Below are 18501 nucleotides of genomic sequence, written 5' to 3'. Positions count from 1 at the left end.
AATCTACCTACAGTGAGGGAAAAAGTATTTGATCCCCTGCTGATTTTGTACGTTTGCCCACTGACAAAGACATGATCAGTCTATAATTTTAATGGTAGGTTTATTTGAACAGAGAGAGACAGAATAACAACAAAAAAATCCAGAAAACGCATGTCAAAAATGTTATAAATTGATTTGCATTTTAATGAGGGAAATAATATTTGACCCCTCTGCAAAACAGTACTTAGTACTTGGTGGCAAAACCCTTGTTGGCAATTACAGAGGTCAGACGTTTCTTGTAGTTGGCCACCAGGTTTGCACACATCTCAGGAGGGATTTTGTCCCACTCCTCTTTTCAGATCTTCTCCAAGTCATTATGGTTTCGAGCCTGACGCTTGGCAACTCAAACCTTCAGCTGCCTCCACAGATTTTGTATGGGATTAAGGTCTGGAGACTGGCTAGGCCACTCCAGCACCTTAATGTGCTTCTTCTGAGCCACTCCTTTGTTGCCTTGGCCGTGTGTTTTGGGTCATTGTCATGCTGGAATACCCATCCACGACCCATTTTCAATGCCCTGGCTGAGGGGAGGAAGTTCTCACCCAAGATTTGACGGTACATGGCCCCGTCCATCATCCCTTTGATGCGGTGAAGTTGTGCTGTCTCCTTAGCAGAAAAACACCCCCAAAGCATAATGTTTCCACTTCCATGTTTGACGGTGGGGATGGTGTTCTTGGGGTCATAGGCAGCATTCCTCCTCCTCCAAACACGGCGAGTTGAGTTGATGCCAAAGAGCTCGATTTCGGTCTCATCTGACCACAACACTTTCACCCAGTTCTCCTCTGAATCATTCAGATGTTCATTGGCAAACTTCAGACGGGCCTATATATGTGCTTTCTTCAGCAGGGGGACCTTCACGGGCACTGCAGGATTTCAGTCCTTCACGGCGTAGTGTGTTACCAATTGTTTTCTTGGTGACTATGGTCCCAGCTGCCTTGAGATCATTGACAAGATCCTCCCGTGTAGTTCTGGGCTGATTCCTCACCGTTCTCATGATCATTGCAACTCCACGAGGTGAGATCTTGCATGGAGCCCCAGGCCGAGGGAGATTGACAGTTATTTTGTGTTTTTTCCATTTGCGAATAATCGCACCAACTGTTGTCACCTTCTCACCAAGCTGCTTGGCGATGGTCTTGTAGCCCATTCCAGCCTTGTGTAGGTCTACAATCTTGTCCCTGACATCCTTGGAGAGCTCTTTGATCTTGGCCATGGTGGAGAGTTTGGAATCTGATTGATTGATTGCTTCTGTGGACAGGTTTCTTTTATACAGGTAACAAACTGAGATTAGGAGCACTCCCTTTAAGAGTGTGCTCCTAATCAATGCTATTCTACAAACAACAGACCGAAGTCCAACACACACTAGCATTTTTCATAGCGAAAAGAAAGGGGCACAGGCGAGGGAGAGAGAGGATTGGGGCAGGCAGAGAGACAGTCAGAATCGTGGGCATAGGCTATACCGGTGGTTCCCAACCTTTATGGGTTACTGTACCACCAACTGAATTTTGCTCTGTCCGGAGTACCCCTGAAGTACCCCCTGGTGCATTTTACCAGTAGACCTATGGTCTCATGAGTCTTCTCAAGTACCCCCTGTGGATATGCCAAGTACCCCCAGGGGTCCTAGTACCCCTGGTTGGGAACCACTGGGCTATACTGTATCTTGGTAATCTGTATCTTGCAATGCCTCATAAATTCATCAAAAGCATATTAAAGTATATATTAGGCTATCAATGAGCATGGCTAAGCTGTTATTCATAGTGCCAGTGAATTGAAGTTGAACATCCCCAAATGTATCAGTTTAATTAGGCCGAAATGTGCAATATAAGGTATTGCCCATAGTTTATTTAATGAAACCCTGGCTGACTGTTGATGTCCCAGGTCAGGGCTCTCCAACCATATTCCTGGAGAGCTACCTTCCTGTAGGTTTTTGCTCCAACATTTACATTTACATAATTTAGCAGACGCTCTTATCCAGAGTGACTTACAAATTGGTGCATTCAACTTATGATAGCAAGTGGGACAACCACTTTTATTTTTATTAAATTTTTTATGGGGGGTGGGGGAAGAAGGATTACTTTTATACTATTCCAGGTATTCTTTAAAGAGGTAGGGTTTCAAGTGTCTCCGGAAGGTGGTGAGTGACTCCACTGTCCTGGCGGCGTGGGGGAGCTTGTTCCACCATTGGGGTGCCAGAGCAGCGAATAGCTTTGACTGGGCTGAGCGGGAACTGTGCTTCCGTAGAGGTAAGGGAGCTAGCAGGCCAGAGGTGGATGAACGTAGTGCCCTCGTTTGGGTGTAGGGTCTGATCAGAGCCTGAAGGTAAGGAGGTGCCGTTCCCCTCACAGCTCCGTGAGGCAAGCACCATGGTCTTGTAGTAGATGCGAGCCTCAACTGGAAGCCAGTGGAGTGTGCGGAGGAGCGGGGTGACATGAGATAACTTGGGAAGGTTGAACACCAGACGGGCTGCAGCGTTCTGGATAAGTTGAAGGGGTTTAATGGCACAGGCAGGGAGCCCAGCCAACAGCGAGTTGCAGTAATCCAGACGGGAGATGACAAGTGCCTGGATTAGGACCTGTGCCACTTTCTGTGTAAGGTAGGGTCGTACTCTGCGAATGTTGTAGAGCATGAACCTGCAGGATCGGGTCACCGCTTTGATGTTAGCGGAGAACGACAGGGTATAGTCCAGGGTCACGCCAGGGTTCTTTGCACTCTGGGAGGAGGACACAATGGAGTTGTCAACCGTGATGGCGAGATCATGGAGCGGGCAGTCCTTCCCCGGGAGGAAGAGCAGCTCCGTCTTGCCGAGGTTCAGCTTGAGGGGGTGATCCGACAACCCCAGTTGTAACTAACCTGATTCAGCTTATCAACCAGCTAATTATTGAATCAGATGCGCTAGATTAGGGTTTGAGTGAAAACCTACAGGATGTTAAGTCTCCACGAACAGGGTAAGAGAGCCCTGTCCTAGGCAATAGATCTCAAAGCAGCATCCCTGCTAAACTTTTTGGAAATGGCAAGTTCACTTTCTCATCCATAAACACAGTCAAGTGCAAATACGGTTCAGCAGCTCAAATCAGTAGGATGTGGGGCATTGTTATTAGGAAGGACGTCTACCATGGATGGATTGCTAAAATAATGATTATGATTACACTTTATCAATTTAAATATTATGGGGAGACCTATAGGCCTACATTTGGCAGCCACGCACGAGTTATCAGTGTAGCCTATTATTGTCTAGACATGCCGTTGAAATATCTTCACGCTTACAATAAAAACTTCCAGGCTTCCGTCATAAGATTCAATTCATTAAAAAAAGATTAATTTAAAAGAACAGGGGGCAGTTTGGAAAAACTCATCCTGTGTGAATCGTCCTCTGGAATAACGCACATGCTTGGATAATAAGTACAAAACCAACGTCTCTAGTAATACCCGCCCGAATAGGGCTATATCATGGTATAGAATAGGCTTTTCAGAGTAGAGTGCGCCGCATCATCCCATGGGATATCACTGAAATATTCTACTTCCTACACATCTTCTTTCTATAGTCAAACAAAATAGGCATTTTACCATCAAATAGGCAGCATCATGCTCATATTCTAGAATGCAAATGTAGTCTTCCTAGTAGGACTGCAATAATGAGATGGTGTGTATGTGTGTGCGCATTCGTTTCAGCGTGTTTTGGGAGTTAAGCCAGAGTCGACTCCTTTCGACTCCAATCACAGGAGTCGGAGTCGACTCCAAAAATCCTGGAGTTGTGCACCACTACTCACAGGCACAAAAATGACTCAGTCACTTTACCATGGTAACCTCCCGCCTTTAAAGGGGCAGGTGAACATTTTTGTCTCATCTGTGATATTTTGGATAAAAGACTCAGGTCAGAAATGTTTTAATGAAATTAAACAGTATACCATATTACTTCTTACTAGTAATACATTTATTGTTTCAGAAACATCATAAAGCATGCTCATCCTTTATTTTGGCTGGTAAAAAATCTGATTGGCTGGTAGATTTTCTTTTGGGGGGGAATATGTTTCTAAACACTTCTACGTGAATGTGGATGCTATGAATGAATGTGGATAATACTGAATGAATCGTGAATAATGATGAGTGAGAAAGGTATGAATTCACAAATATCATACCCCCAAGAATCTACAGTCTCTTCCTTTCTGGTTAGAATTTCCACGACAGGGTCCACCACCCTGCAGCACCCCAACCCAACACATCCCACTCAGCTTTAGGATCTTAGTGAAACATTCATTATTGGTTTCAGTTGTGTTAGGCCAATGCCAGAGTGACAACCAACCATATGGAAGGGCCAGGACTGAGCAGCCTAGCAGCTAGTGATTGCCTAAATAAGTATCTCAACTGACGTGGACATGTTTTCAATACAGACTCTTTCGTCATACAGTATTCCATATAAGGCATCCAGACTTTATGAAAGCTGCACAGTATACCTTTAATCTGGTAATAAATAAAATCTAGTGATACATAACTTAACATTTCTGCCATCCATTGTGACATTGTTGGAGGATAACCAACCTTCCAATTAATGGCAATGCATTTCGTAGCCGCTATAAATGCTAGGTTACACAGTTTCTTCTGATAACAGTCTCCAGTATCAACATTCCCAAGCAAACAAAAACAGGGAGAAGGGAGAATCTGTAGACATGCTGAGATAAAATAACTTACATCTTTTCCAGTCTTTATGAAGTCATTTCAATAAAAATAATGTATTACAATGTAGATATTATTTGTTTATCGTCCCATAATTTTGAATCAAAGGTGACCTAATTATTTGTTTGTTAAAAGCAACAACACCATTATGTATAAATGCCTTTATAGTGCATTGTAGAGATGAGCAGTAGATAAGTTCACAACCAGAAAACAGAAAACGAATTGCAAAAGTTGGGTCTTGATGGGGAAATCATGTTTGACAAGGAAGTGGTAGTTGACAATCTCGATACCTTTTTCACAACAGTTGCCTCACATTTGGTTGAGAAGTGTGTGTTTTGGAGTGTCAGTGTAGTATGTGTGAGTGTGTATGTGTGGTGTGTGTGTGTGTGTGTGTGTGTGTGTGTGTGTGTGTGTGTGTGTGTGTGTGTGTGTGTGTGTGTGTGTGTGTGTGTGTGTGTGTGTGTGTGTGTGTGTGTGTGTGTGTGTGTGTTCTTGTATTTGAGACTGTATTGGGACCACAACTTATATAAACACCTTTCGTATTAGGACCTTTGGACAAGTTAGGACCAAAAGCATGGTCCTAACAAGGCAAACCACTGGAATAGCCTGGAAATAGCATGCTAATATGCCTGGTTTGAAAATCAAGTAAAACTGTCATGGTCCTAATAAGGCGGTATTTTTGTAGGCCCCCTATGGGGGACACACAGTACTGCAATGTTGTATCATTGGATGGCCGAGAACATCAAGCGCCCTCTATAGGGAACATATAGTATTGCAGTATTTTCTCATTGGATGGCAGAGAACATCTTGATTTTTCGGATTGGACTGTAGAAGCTGGCTCAGGGATTTGTTGTGATTGTCAACATCCATATGTTGACAATCACTGACTGCAACTGACAAAGCAAGAAGGTTGCTAAAATCAGCCTTTTTAATCAGTTTAATATGCTCAATTGTATTATTAAATTCAGCCTATTCTAGTAATCAGTTAATGTTTAATGCTAAATATCATGTCATGTTATACTGAATACCAGTGCTAAATAATTCATGCTTTTTGGGATTGGTTTAACCCTTAACAGTGAAAACTTATTAGAAAACCAGGTTTTCTTTGCCCTTTTGGGAACCCTTACAAATTCAATCTAGGTAGTGGTATGTATCCATGTGTACAGTTGTGGTCAAAAGTTTTGAGAATGACACAAATATAAATTTTCACAAAGTCTGCTGCCTCAGTTTTTATGATGGCAATTTGCATATACTCCAGAATGTTATGAAGAGTGATCAGATGAATTGCAATTAATTGCAAAGTCCCTCTTTGCCATGAAAAAAATGTCCACTGCATTTCAGCCCTGCCACAAAAGGACCAGCTGACATCATGTCAGTGATTCTCTCGTTAACACTGGTGAGAGTGTTGACGAGGACAAGGCTGGAGATCACTCTGTCATGCTGATTGAGTTAGAATAACAGACTGGAAGCTTTAAAAGGAGGGTGGTGCTTGAAATCATTGTTCTTCCTCTGTTAACCATGGTTACCTGCAAGGAAACGCGTGCCGTCATCATTGCTTTGCACAAAAAGGGCTTCACAGGCAAGGATATTGCTGCTAGTAAGATTGCACCTAAATCAACCATTTATCGGATCATCAAGAACTTCAAGGAGAGAGATTCAATTGTTGTGAAGAAGACAAAGGAGATGATTGTGGACTACAGGGAAAAAAAAGGACTGAGCACGCCCCCATTCTCATCGACGGGGCTGTAGTGGAACAGGTTGAGAGCTTCAAGTTCCTCGGTGTCCACATCACCAACTAATTATCATGGTCCAAACACACCAAGACAGTCATGAAGAGGACACGACAAAACCTATTCCCCCTCAGGAGACTGAAAAGATTTGGCATGGGTCCTCAGATCCTCAAAAAGTTATACAGCTGCACCATCGAGAGCATCCTGACTGGTTGCATCACCGCCTGGTATGGCAACTGCTCGGCCTCCGACCGCAAGGCACTACAGAGGGTAGTGCGTACGGCCCAGTACATCACTGGGGTCAAGCTTCCTGCCATCCAGGACCTCTATACCAGGTGGTGTCAGAGGAAGGCCCTAGAAATGGTCAAAGACTCAAGCCACCCTAGTCATAAACTGTTCTCTCTGCTACCGCACGGCAAGCGGTACCGGAGCGCCAAGTCTAGGTCCAAAAGGCATGTGGCAAATAAAATGTGATTTGATTTGATTCAATTGTTGTGAAGAAGGCTTCAGGGTGCCCAAGAAAGTCCAGCAAGCGCCTGACCGTCTCCTAAAGTTGATTCAGCTGCGGGATCGGGGCACCACCAGTGCAGAGCTTGCTCAGGAATGGCAGCAGGCAGGTGTAAGTGCATCTGCATGCACAGTGAGGCGAAGACTTTTGGAGGATGGCCTGGTGTCAAGAAGGGCAGCGAGGAAGCCACTTCTCTCCTGGAAAAACATCAGGGACAGACTGATATTCTGCAAAAGGTACAGGGATTGGACTGCTGAGGACTGGGGTCATTTCCGATTGTTTGGGGCATCCGGAAAAAAGCTTGTCCAGAGAAGACAAGGTGAGCGCTACCATCAGTCCTGTGTCATGCCAACAGTAAAGCATCCTGAGACCATTCATGTGTGGGGTTGCTTCTCAGCCAAGGGAGTGGGCTCACTCACAATTTTGCCTAAGAACACAGCCATGAATAAAGAATGGTACCAACACATCCTCCGAGAGCAACTTCTCCCAACCATCCAACAACAGTTTGGTGATGAACAATGCCTTTTCCAGCATGATGGAGCACCTTGCCATAACGCAAAAGTGATAACTAAGTGGCTCGGGGAACAAAACATCAACATTTTGGGTCTATGGCCAGGAAACTCCCCAGACCTTAATCCCATTGAGAACTTGTGGTCAATCCTCAAGAGGCGGGTGGACAAACAAAAACCCACAAATTCTAAAAACTCCAAGCATTGATTATGCAAGAATGGACTGCCATCAGTCAGGATGTGGCCCAGAAGTTAATTGACAGCATGCCAGGGCGGATTGCAGAGGTCTTGAAAAAGAAGGGTCAACACTGCAAATATTGACTCTTTGCATAAACTAAATGTAATTGTCAATAAAAGCCTTTGACACTTATGGAATGCTTGTAATTATACTTCAGTATACAATAGTAACATCTTACAAAAATATCTAAAAACACTGAAGCAGCAAACTTTGTGAAGACCAATACTTGTCATTCACAAAACGTTGGACCACGACTGTAGTCTAGGATGCCACCTCACCCCTTTATGGTATTCTGAATTGAATATATTTCCAGATTATGGTTGGGGGCCATCTAAAGAGCAACTTATTCAAAGAGCATCTTTCTCTGACATTGTCGGGGGCAAGATATTGACATCCAGAGAGGTCCTAGGACAAGGCCCAAAATGAAGCCTGACCTAAATTTAAGGTGCTTTTGGGTGACAGCGGCAGAACCGTTGAAGCTAGAAACACAATTCAACCACAGGAACGTTCCTAAGGTCCTCCCGATCTGTGCAAGCCTACCCTTCACCATGTGGAATTAACCCTTTACAGTGAAAACAGGGTGTAATTCTTCTAACAGTTGACCTTGACCTCTCTCCCCATAGGAATACATTGCCTGTTGCCCTAACTTCAACCTGATGCCAATGTGGGTTGTGATTGGCATATCAAACTGTCTTCAATGACAACCCATCGGGCCACTACAAGGATTACCTGTGTTGATTTTAAGCTTCCTGGAGCAACCGGAAGTGGTTAAATTGACCCTAAACGTGGTTTTGATTTCACTCCCTGCAGTTAGTGAAAAACACTGCATTCAACCCTTTGTATATCAGTCAGTTCTTAACGTAAAGACTTGAAACTCAGGATTCTGTAAAAGCGTGTCCCAATGAGGATATATGTTTACTTTCAGCTTCCTTCAATAACAGGAAGTGCCTTCAATTGGGGTCATAGGGGCTGTTACGAAGGGTTAAAAATGTCACATCTTTCCATAATTTCATATATGTGATTAGGCAACCCTCATGAACCGGTACACATTAGAAAACCTGGTTTTTCTGAGGTTCAAGCTAAGTACAGTGGCTTGCGAAAGTATTCACCCCCCTTGGCATTTTTCCTATTTTGTTGCCTTACAACCTGGAATTAATATGGATTTTTGGGGGGTTTGTATTATTTGATTTACACAACATGCCTACCACGTTGAAGATGCAGAATATTTTTTGTGTGAGCCACCTTTTGCAGCAATTACAGCTGCAAGTCTCTTGGGGTATGTCTCTATAAGCTTGGCACATCTAGCCACTGGGATTTTTGCCCATTCTTCGAGGCAAAACTGCTCCAGCTCCTTTCAAGTTGGATGGGTTCCGCTGGTGTACAGCAATCTTTCAGTCATACCACAGATTCTCAATTGGATTGAGGTCTGGACTTTGACTAGGCCATTCCAAGACATTTAAATGTTTCCCCTTAAACCACTCAAGTGTTCCTTTAGCAGTATGCTTAGGGTCATTGTCCTATTGGAAGGTGAACCTCCGTCCCAGTCTCAAATCTCTGGAAGACTGAAACAGGTTTCCCTCAAAAATGTCCCTGTATTTAGCGCCATCCATCATTCCTTCAATTCTGACCAGTTTCCCAGTCCCTGCCGATGAAAAACATCCCCACAGCATGATGCTGCCACCACCATGCTTAACTGTGGGGATGGTGTTCTCGGGGTGATGAGAGGTGTTGGGTTTGCACCAGACATAGTGTTTTCCTTGATGGCCAAAAAGCTCAATTTTAGTCTCATCTGACCAGAGTACCTTCTTCCATTTGTTTGGGGAGTCTCCCACATGCCTTTTGGCGAACACCAAACGTGTTTGCTTATTTTTTTCTTTAAGCAATGGCTTTTTTTCTGGCCAGTCTTCCGTAAAGCCCAGCTCTGTGGAGTGTACGGCTTAAAGTGGTCCTATGGACAGATACTCCAATCTCCGCTGTGGAGCTTTGCAGCTCCTTCAGGGTTATATTTGGTCTCTTCGTTGCCTCTCTGATTAATGACCTCCTTGCCTGGTCCGTGAGTTTTGGCTTGTCAGGTTTGTTGTGGTGCCAGATTCTTTCAATTTAAAAAAAATGGATTTAATGGTGCTCCGTGGGATGTTCAAAGTTTCAGATATTTTTTTATAACCCAACCCTGATCTGTACTTCTCCACAACTTTGTCTCTGACCTGTTTGGAGAGCTCCTTGGTCTTCATGGTGCCACTTGCTTGGTGGTGCCCCCTGCTTAGTGGTGTTGCATACTCTGGGGCCTTTCAGAACAGGTTTATATATACTGAGATCATGTGACAGATCATGTGACACTTAGATTGCACACAGGGCGACTTTATTTAACTAATTATGTGACTTCTGAAGGTAATTGGTTGCACCAGATCTTATTTAGGGGCTTCATAGCAAAGGGGGGTGAAAAGATATGCACGCACTCACTTTTCCGTAATTTCTTTTTTTTTCACTTCACCAATTTGGACAATTTAGTGTATGTCCATTCCATGCAATCCAAATAAAAATCTATTTAAATGACAGGTTGTAATGCAACAAAATAGGAAAAACGCCAAGGGCGATGAATACTTTTGCAAGGCACTGCAAGGATATTCATCAATTTCTAGTCTTTCACGCTATTGAGGGGATTTGTCTGGGGGGTCATAGCTTAAACATGTCTATGACGATGAGGGGAGATGCATATGTGAGTCTCGAGCTAATCGGACCATGGATATAAGAAGGCTGGCCCCTGAACACTTGTAACTTAACTGCACTCCTGACATCATACTTGAGTATTGAGCCAATAGCAGCATCTATATACACTGCTAAAAAAAATAAAGGGAACACTAAAATAACACATCCTAGATCTGAATGAATGAAATAATCTTATTAAATACTTTTTTCTTTACATAGTTGAATGTGCTGACAACAAAATCACACAAAAATTATCAATGGAAATCAAATGTATCAACCCATGGAGGTCTAGATTTGGAGTCACACTCAAAATTAAAGTGGAAAACCACACTGCAGGCTGATCCAACTTTGATGTAATGTCCTTAAAACAAGTCAAAATGAGGCTCATTAGTGTGTGTGGCCTCCACGTGCCTGTATGACCTCCCTACAATGCCTGGGCATGCTCCTGATGAGGTGGCGGATGGTCTCCTGAGGGATCTCCTCCCAGACCTGGACTAAAGCATCTGCCAACTCCTGGACAGTCTGTGGTGCAACGTGGCGTTGGTGGATGGAGCGAGACATGATGTCCCAGATGTGCTCAATTGGATTCAGGTCTGGGGAACGTCAATGCCTTCCTCTTGCAGGAACTGCTGACACACTCCAGCCACATGAGGTCTAGTATTGTCTTGCATTAGGAGGAACCCAGGGCCAACCGCACCAGCATATGGTCTCACAAGGGGTCTGAGGATCTCATCTCGGTACCTAATGGCAGTCAGGCTACCTCTGGCGAGCACATGGAGGTCTGTGCGGCCCCCCAAAGAAATGCCACCCCACACCATGACTGACCCACCGCCAAACCGGTCATGCTGGAGGATGTTGCAGGCAGCAGAACGTTCTCCACGGCGTCTCCAGACTCTGTCACGTCTGTCACATGTGCTCAGTGTGAACCTGCTTTCATCTGTGAAGAGCACAGGGCGCCAGTGGCGAATTTGCCAATCTTGGTGTTCTCTGGCAAATGCCAAACGTCCTGCACGGTGTTGGGCTGTAAGCACAACCCCCACCTGTGGACGTCAGGCCCTCATACCACCCTCATGGAGTCTGTTTCTGACCGTTTGAGCAGACACATGCACATTTGTGGCCTGCTGGAGGTCATTTTGCAGGGCTCTGGCAGTGCTCCTCTTGCTCCTCCTTGCACAAAGGCGGAGGTAGCGGTCCTGCTGCTGGGTTGTTGCCCTCCTACGGCCTCCTCCACGTCTCCTGATGTACTGGCCTGTCTCCTGGTAGCGCCTCCATGCACTGGACACTACGCTGACAGACACAGCAAACGTTCTTGCCACAGCTCGCATTGATGTGCCATCCTGGATGAGCTGCACTACCTGAGCCACTTGTGTGGGTTGTAGACTCCGTCTCATGCTACCACTAGAGTGAAAGCACCGCCAGCATTCAAATGTGACCAAAACATCAGCCAGGAAGCATAGGAACTGAGAAGTGGTCTGTGGTCACCACCTGCAGAAACACTCCTTTATTGGGGGTGTCTTGCTAATTGCCTATAATTTCCACCTGTTGTCTATACCATTTGCACAACAGCATGTGAAATTTATTGTCAATCAGTGTTGCTTCCTAAGTGGACAGTTTGATTTCACAGAAGTGTGATTGACTTGGAGTTACATTGTGTTGTTTAAGTGTTCCCTTTATTTTGTTGAGCAGTGTATTAAGAATGGGCTTAGGCCCCATAAAGTTCATAAACAAGATGGGCTTGGCCACCCCACCATCATACTTGAGTCTTTAGCCAACCGCAATATATATATTAGTGTTGGTCTTAGGCACTTATAAAGTCTGTAAGTCACAGATCTAGGATCAGTTGACCTCCATATCGTGTTAACATTAGTCACAAATATCTGACTTCAGTATAGTCTATAGCGGTTTCTTCATTAAGACTTATACAGTGGGGAGAACAAGTATTTGATACACTGCCGATTTTGCAGGTTTTCCTACTTACAAAGCATGTAGAGGTCTGTAATTTTTATCATAGGTTGTAACGATCCCGGCAGTCTGAGTCGGGTCCTGTCTGGTGACTAGTTTTTGTGTTTCGTAGTCTCCAGTTTCCCGAGGGTTCGGGAACGCTCCGGGGAGCTCTCTTGTTTTCCGCACCTGCATCCCGTCAGCAATCTGCACACCTGGCCCTCATCATCACCCTTTTTAGGCTCTGGCCAAACATCCAGTTCCCGCCGGATCGTTAGCCATGAACAGTAGGTGTACTGTGTATCAGTTCAGAGTATCTTGCGTGAGTTTGTTGTTTTGTACTTTGTTGAGTTTTTGTGTCCTTACCTCCGTTTTTGTTCCACCTGCAGTCACACGTCCGGAACCTTCACCCCACCTCTGCCTGATGGTCGGCGGCTGCCGAGCCATCACTGGACCTAGTGCTGCACCCCCAACTACTCATCCACGCCGCCCGCTCTGTCCCTGGATTACTCTGCACCTTTTGTTGTTATCCGAATAAACCCTCACTTTCGTTCAACTCTCCTTGTCCTGGTCTGCTTCTGGGTTCTGGCTGAGGGAACTGTGACATAGGTACCCTTCAACTGTGAGAGACGGAATCTAAAACAAAAATCAAGAAAATCACATTGTATGATTTTTAAATAATTAATTTGCATTTTATTGCATGACATAAGTATTTGATCACCTACCAACCAGTAAGAATTCCGGCTCTCACAGACCTGTTAGTTTTCTTTAAGAAGCCCTCCTGTTCTCCACTCATTACCTGTATTAACTGCACCTGTTTGAACTCGTTACCTGTAAAAAAGACACCTGTCCACACACTCAATCAAACAGACTCCAACCTCTCCACAATGGCCAAGACCAGAGAGCTGTGTAAGGACATCAGGGATAAAATGGTAGACTTGCACAAGGCTGGGATGGGCTACAGGACAATAGGCAAGCAGCTTGGTGAGAAGGCAACAACTGTTGGCGCAATTATTAGAAAATGGAAGAAGTTCAAGATGACGGTCAATCACCCTCGGTCTGGGGCTCCATGCAAGATCTCACCTCGTGGGGGCATCAATGATCATGAGGAAGGTGAGGGATCAGCCCAGAACTACACGGCAGGACCTGGTCAATTACCTGAAGAGAGCTGGGACCACAGTCTCAAAGAAAACCATTAGTAACACACTACGCCATCATGGATTAAAATCCTGCAGCGCACGCAAAGGTCCCCCTGCTCAAGCCAGCGCATGTCCAGGATGCTTTTCTGCAAAGGGGACAGGACGACTGCACCGTATTGAGGGAGGATGGATGGGGCCATGTATCGCGAGATCTTGGCCAACAACCTCCTTCCCTCAGTAAGAGCATTGAAGATGGGTCGTGGCTGGGTCTTCCAGCATGACAACGACCAGAAACACACAGCCAGGGCAACTAAGGAGTGGCTCCTTAAAAAGCCTCTCAAGGTCCTGGAGTGGCCTAGCCAGTCTCCAGACCTGAACCCAATAGAAAATCTTTGGAGGGAGCTGAAAGTCCGTATTGCCCAGCGACAGCCCCGAAACCTGAAGGATCTGGAGAAGGTCTGTATGGAGGAGTGGGCCAAAATCCCTGCTGCAGTGTGTGCAAACCTGGTCAAGACCTACAGGAAACATATGATCTCTGTAATTGCAAACAAAGGTTTCTGTACCAAATATTAAGTTCTGCTTTTCTGATGTATCAAATACTTATGTCATGCAATAAAATGCACATTAATTACTTAAAAATCATACAATGTGATTTTCTGGATTTTTGTTTTAGATTCTGTCTCTCACAGTTGAAGTGTACCTATGATAAAAAAATTACAGACCTCTACATGCTTTGTAAGTAGGAAAACCTGCAAAATCGGCAGTGTATCAAATACTTGTTCTCCCCACTGTAGTTGGCTTATATGTTTGACTTGGTGGAGTGGAGCAGAGAGGGGGATGGGAGCAGAGAAGGGGATGGGAGGCTGATCATTGATTGGCTGTAGTGTAGGGTGTGTCATACAATGTATCAAAATTCCAACTGCTAGCTCAAATTCTCACTCAAATGTACCACTAATATGAAAATCTTCCAGAGACTGTCTTGCAGACTACTATGCACTGACAAAATATTTAGTGTTACAAATCAAAGCTTAACATTAAAATATGTGATTTCAAATGACTAAATAAAATTCAGACAGGCCTGTAATGTGCTCTCTAACATAAACATAAACTGTGTTGTTGCTGTAGACGTTTTCACAGATATAGGAGCAGTTGATCTCCACAGAATGTTAGCAGCCTCTAATATCTGACTTCTGTATAGTCTATAGCGGTTTCTTCATTAAAACTTATATTTGGCTTTAAAATGTATGACTTGGTGGAGTGGAGCAGAGTGGAGGAAGGGAGCAGAGAAGGGGATAGGAGGCTGATCATTGATTGGCTGTAGTGTAGGGTGTGTCATACAATGTATCAAATTTCCAACTGCTAGCTCAAATTCTCACTCAAATGTACCACTAATATGAAAATGTTCCACAGACTGTCTTGCAGAATACTATGCACTGACAAAACATTTAGTGTTACAAATCAAAGCTTAACATTAAAATATGTGATTTCAAATGACTAAATTAAGTTCAGACAGGCCTGTTATGTGCTCTCTAACACAAACATAAACTGTGTTGTTGTCAACCTTTTCACAGATCTAGGATCAGGTGACCTCCACAGAATGTTAACATTAGCCACAAATATCTGACTTCTGCAGAGTGCACAAAAGTACCAAACTACCAAAAGTTTCACAGGTCAACACATCTCTGCCCAGGGTTGCCATGTATGCTTTTTTTTGTGGTTTATATAGGTACTTTGGAAACTTTGCCGCAGGTGAAAAGTTTTGGTCGCTGGGTGCAAGTTTTTATACTACTTCTATATTGCAACTACCAACATGGCATTTAAAAAAATCTATTAATTTCCCTGTAATCTGCTGAAATTGTGCTAGTTTTCAGGCTTTGAAGGCAGGTTTGGGTTGAATTGTCCTAGACATTCGCAATTGATCTGGCAAGCCTGTCTCTGCCTGAGCATGATCACCTCTAAAGTAGCTGTGCAGCACCTGTTTAAGGAAGAGGAGGATGGTTGCAGATGTTTGAATTCATGCAAGAAGGTAAGCTATTAACTAAACTGCTAACCAATAGTTTAGCTAAAATTGAATTTGTATTTGGTGTATTGGCAAGCAATGCATGTTCCCGTTGTCTTTATTTTTAATTAGTTAATGTTAGCTCACATATGTATTTCGGTGGAATCCAACATGCATTGACAATGTTGTGTCAGATATACTGCGTCATGACAGATTGAAATTGGTAGGCTTATCCAAACAATTCATACATATGCAATTGTTACTTTGCATGTTTCTACCTTATACTTATTTACTGCTTGCTAAGGGTTAGCGTGCTAGCGATGCTAACGATGCTAGCTTCTTTTTTTGTATGATGCTAGCTATGGTGGCAAGCTAGCTAATAAGTTTAGCATAATTGGTAAACATGTCTTTGATTCAGAATATATCAATACATTGTGGTTAACCCAATGTTACATGCATTGGAAAATAAAATTGCTAGTGTAACTTGAATTGGTTTACAAGCTAGCTAGAAAAGCCAGTTCCTTTTCAACTGTTTTGTCAAGCTATAAGCCTGCATGTGTGCTAAAATATTTAATTAAATCCCCTCATTAAATTAATATATTTAAGTTGCACCTGTTTTTTATAGCCCTTACCCAAAGACAATTTTTTTCCGTTGGAATAATTTGGATGAAAATAAGAAATATGTGAAAGAAAATAAGAAATAAGTGACCAGATTTTGTTCTTGAAAAGCCTTATTCCCTACACTCATTTTTAAAGATCAAAAACAAAATGGAAGATAAGAGTCCAGGAACATACAAAGCAACCTTAGCCTAGTGTTTTCTGCTTCGCCTAGTATTTAGAGTATGCTTGCCTTGCTTTAGCCAAACCACTCATACTGATTCTCTTTTAGTCTATCCATAAAAGCAGATTCAGTTTCAGTTGCATCCAGGAACTTGCATAATCTGCTTATGTTATGCTTATACTTGCTTTTTTACCTTGAAAGTAGTCTTAAAAAAGGAAATTGTAACAGATGTTTGTTGGACCTCTATTAGTCAATGATATCAGTCATTGGTGTCCCCCAGCCCATCCCCGATGTTGTGTGCAGAGCAATCTTGTCATTCTATTAAGTCTCAACTATTATTTTTGTAACTTGTCTTCCTTTACAAAGGCACTGCAGAGGCTAAGAAGACGCATGGAAAATCTAAAGAAACATCACTGAACTTGTGAGGCCAGATTTGAAGCTCAGGTTTGTCAGTTGTTTAGAATGAGGATATTGGGGATGGTTGAATCGTTATAATATCCTATTGCCTAATTTGCACATGACTAATATCATTTTATTGTATCCTTAGATGTCAGACACTGAGGTTGCCAGTACCTCTGAGGCTGCCAGTACCGCTGGGTCGATAGTCCATGTGTTGGATGATGCACCGCCATTGATCAGAACAGACAGCATATTCGTAAGTTAAAGTGTCATTCAACACCAGCACATACTGTAAGTTCTTGTGAATCAGCTTTGTAAATCAAAGATTGGCGAGTCTGCACTTTCATCCCATATGCATTGTATTATAACAAAATCTAAATTAGAGGAGCACGGAGCCATAACTAATCAAAATGTGCCGGTGTCCAAATACTTTCTGTGTTATCTGTCTAGTTATTCAATAAACTTTTTTTCTTCAATACAGTTGACCAAAGCTATGCTTGGATACAAGACTGATGACTCAATAACCAGCATTGACAACAGTGAAGATGGGTAATGTCCCAGGGCCATCAGGTTCATCAGAGGAAGACAATTCCGATGAATTTTCAGAACCAAAGACAAGGGTGGACAGCAGTAAACACGTTGATTTAGTCTCAGAGGGAGACAGTTCAGATAAATTAGCAGGAGTCAAGAGAAAGAAGCAATACAAGAAGACTATCAAGAGATGCAGAAGTTCCTCAGAAGAAAACAGCTCAAATGGAGAATCAGAACTCAAGAGAAAGAAGCGATACGAAAATACTTATAAGAGTTCCCCAAAGTCGAACACTAGCAGTGAATCACTGCTTGTAATGAATGTCTCAGAAGTAGATGGATCCAAAAAGTAGCACCAAAAAAAGTTTTGTGAGCAACCGCAATCCAACTTCGCCCGTCATTTAGAACGTAAACATGGGGATGAAATGGAAGTAGCTACTGCACTTCAGTCTGCAAATAAGTCAAAAGCTAGGAGACTTCAGCTGAATCTCCTTCGCAAGAAGGGGAATCAGGCACACAACATTCAGGCACTTAAAGAAGGAAAGGGGGTTTTGGTACCATGTAAGCAAACAAGTGATGACAAGAGCAATCACCAGGACTATCAGCATTGTTTTGCCTGCCATGGGCTCTTTAAACGCAAATCTATGTGGAGGCATGTGGCAAGGTGCACACTAGCACAAAATGTTCGTAAGGAGATGCCTGGTGAAACCAGAATACAGGCACTCTGTGCTAGTGCTCAACCGGTTGCTAAAGGAGTCAGCGAGAAGGTCTGGAAACTTGTGAGTAACATGGCTCAAGATGATGTAGCCCATGCAGTAAAAGAAGACAGATACATCTTGGCATTGGGTGAAAAAATGTACAACAAGAAAGGGGAGAACCCCTCACAACACCAGCACATTCGTCAAACTTTGCGAGAACTAGGGAGACTCGTGATTAAAGGTAGAAAGGTGACACCACTGAAAAAGATGAAGGATTATATCAACCCACAACACTTCCACAACATCATAAAAGCTGTCAAAGAAGTGACTGGCTTTGATGAAAAGACAAACAAATTTGAAAAAGCAACCTTGGCCACAAAGCTTGGGCAAAGCATCCAGAAAATTGCAGACGTCATGGAGGGTGAAGCTCTTATTACCCAGAATGAAGAAAAGTTGAAGCTAGTCCGAGACTTCCAAGGCATCTACCATCTTCGCTGGAATGAAATGATTTCTTCTGCTACATATCGTACACTTGAACAGAAGAAATGGAACGCTCCGCAGCTTATTCCATTAGCAGATGATGTTAAAAAAATGCACATGTACTTAGATGAAAAGCAGAAA

At 43.4% G+C, this 18501-nt stretch overlaps 1 long non-coding RNA gene across 1 annotated transcript; it reads left to right on the top strand.

Moving 5' to 3' along the window:
* Positions 1–16223: 16223 nt before the first annotated feature.
* Positions 16224–17203, top strand: LOC123485278. The gene is made up of 3 exons (XR_006658956.1): positions 16224–16699; positions 16803–16910; positions 17136–17203. It is a non-coding gene; the product is annotated as an uncharacterized LOC123485278 (long non-coding RNA).
* Positions 17204–18501: the final 1298 nt, after the last annotated feature.

Source organism: Coregonus clupeaformis, unplaced genomic scaffold (genome assembly GCF_020615455.1).
Source record: "Coregonus clupeaformis isolate EN_2021a unplaced genomic scaffold, ASM2061545v1 scaf0642, whole genome shotgun sequence".
In the NCBI taxonomy this organism is placed as follows: Eukaryota; Metazoa; Chordata; class Actinopteri; order Salmoniformes; family Salmonidae; genus Coregonus; species Coregonus clupeaformis.
This window is presented reverse-complemented; position numbering and strand designations above follow the sequence as displayed.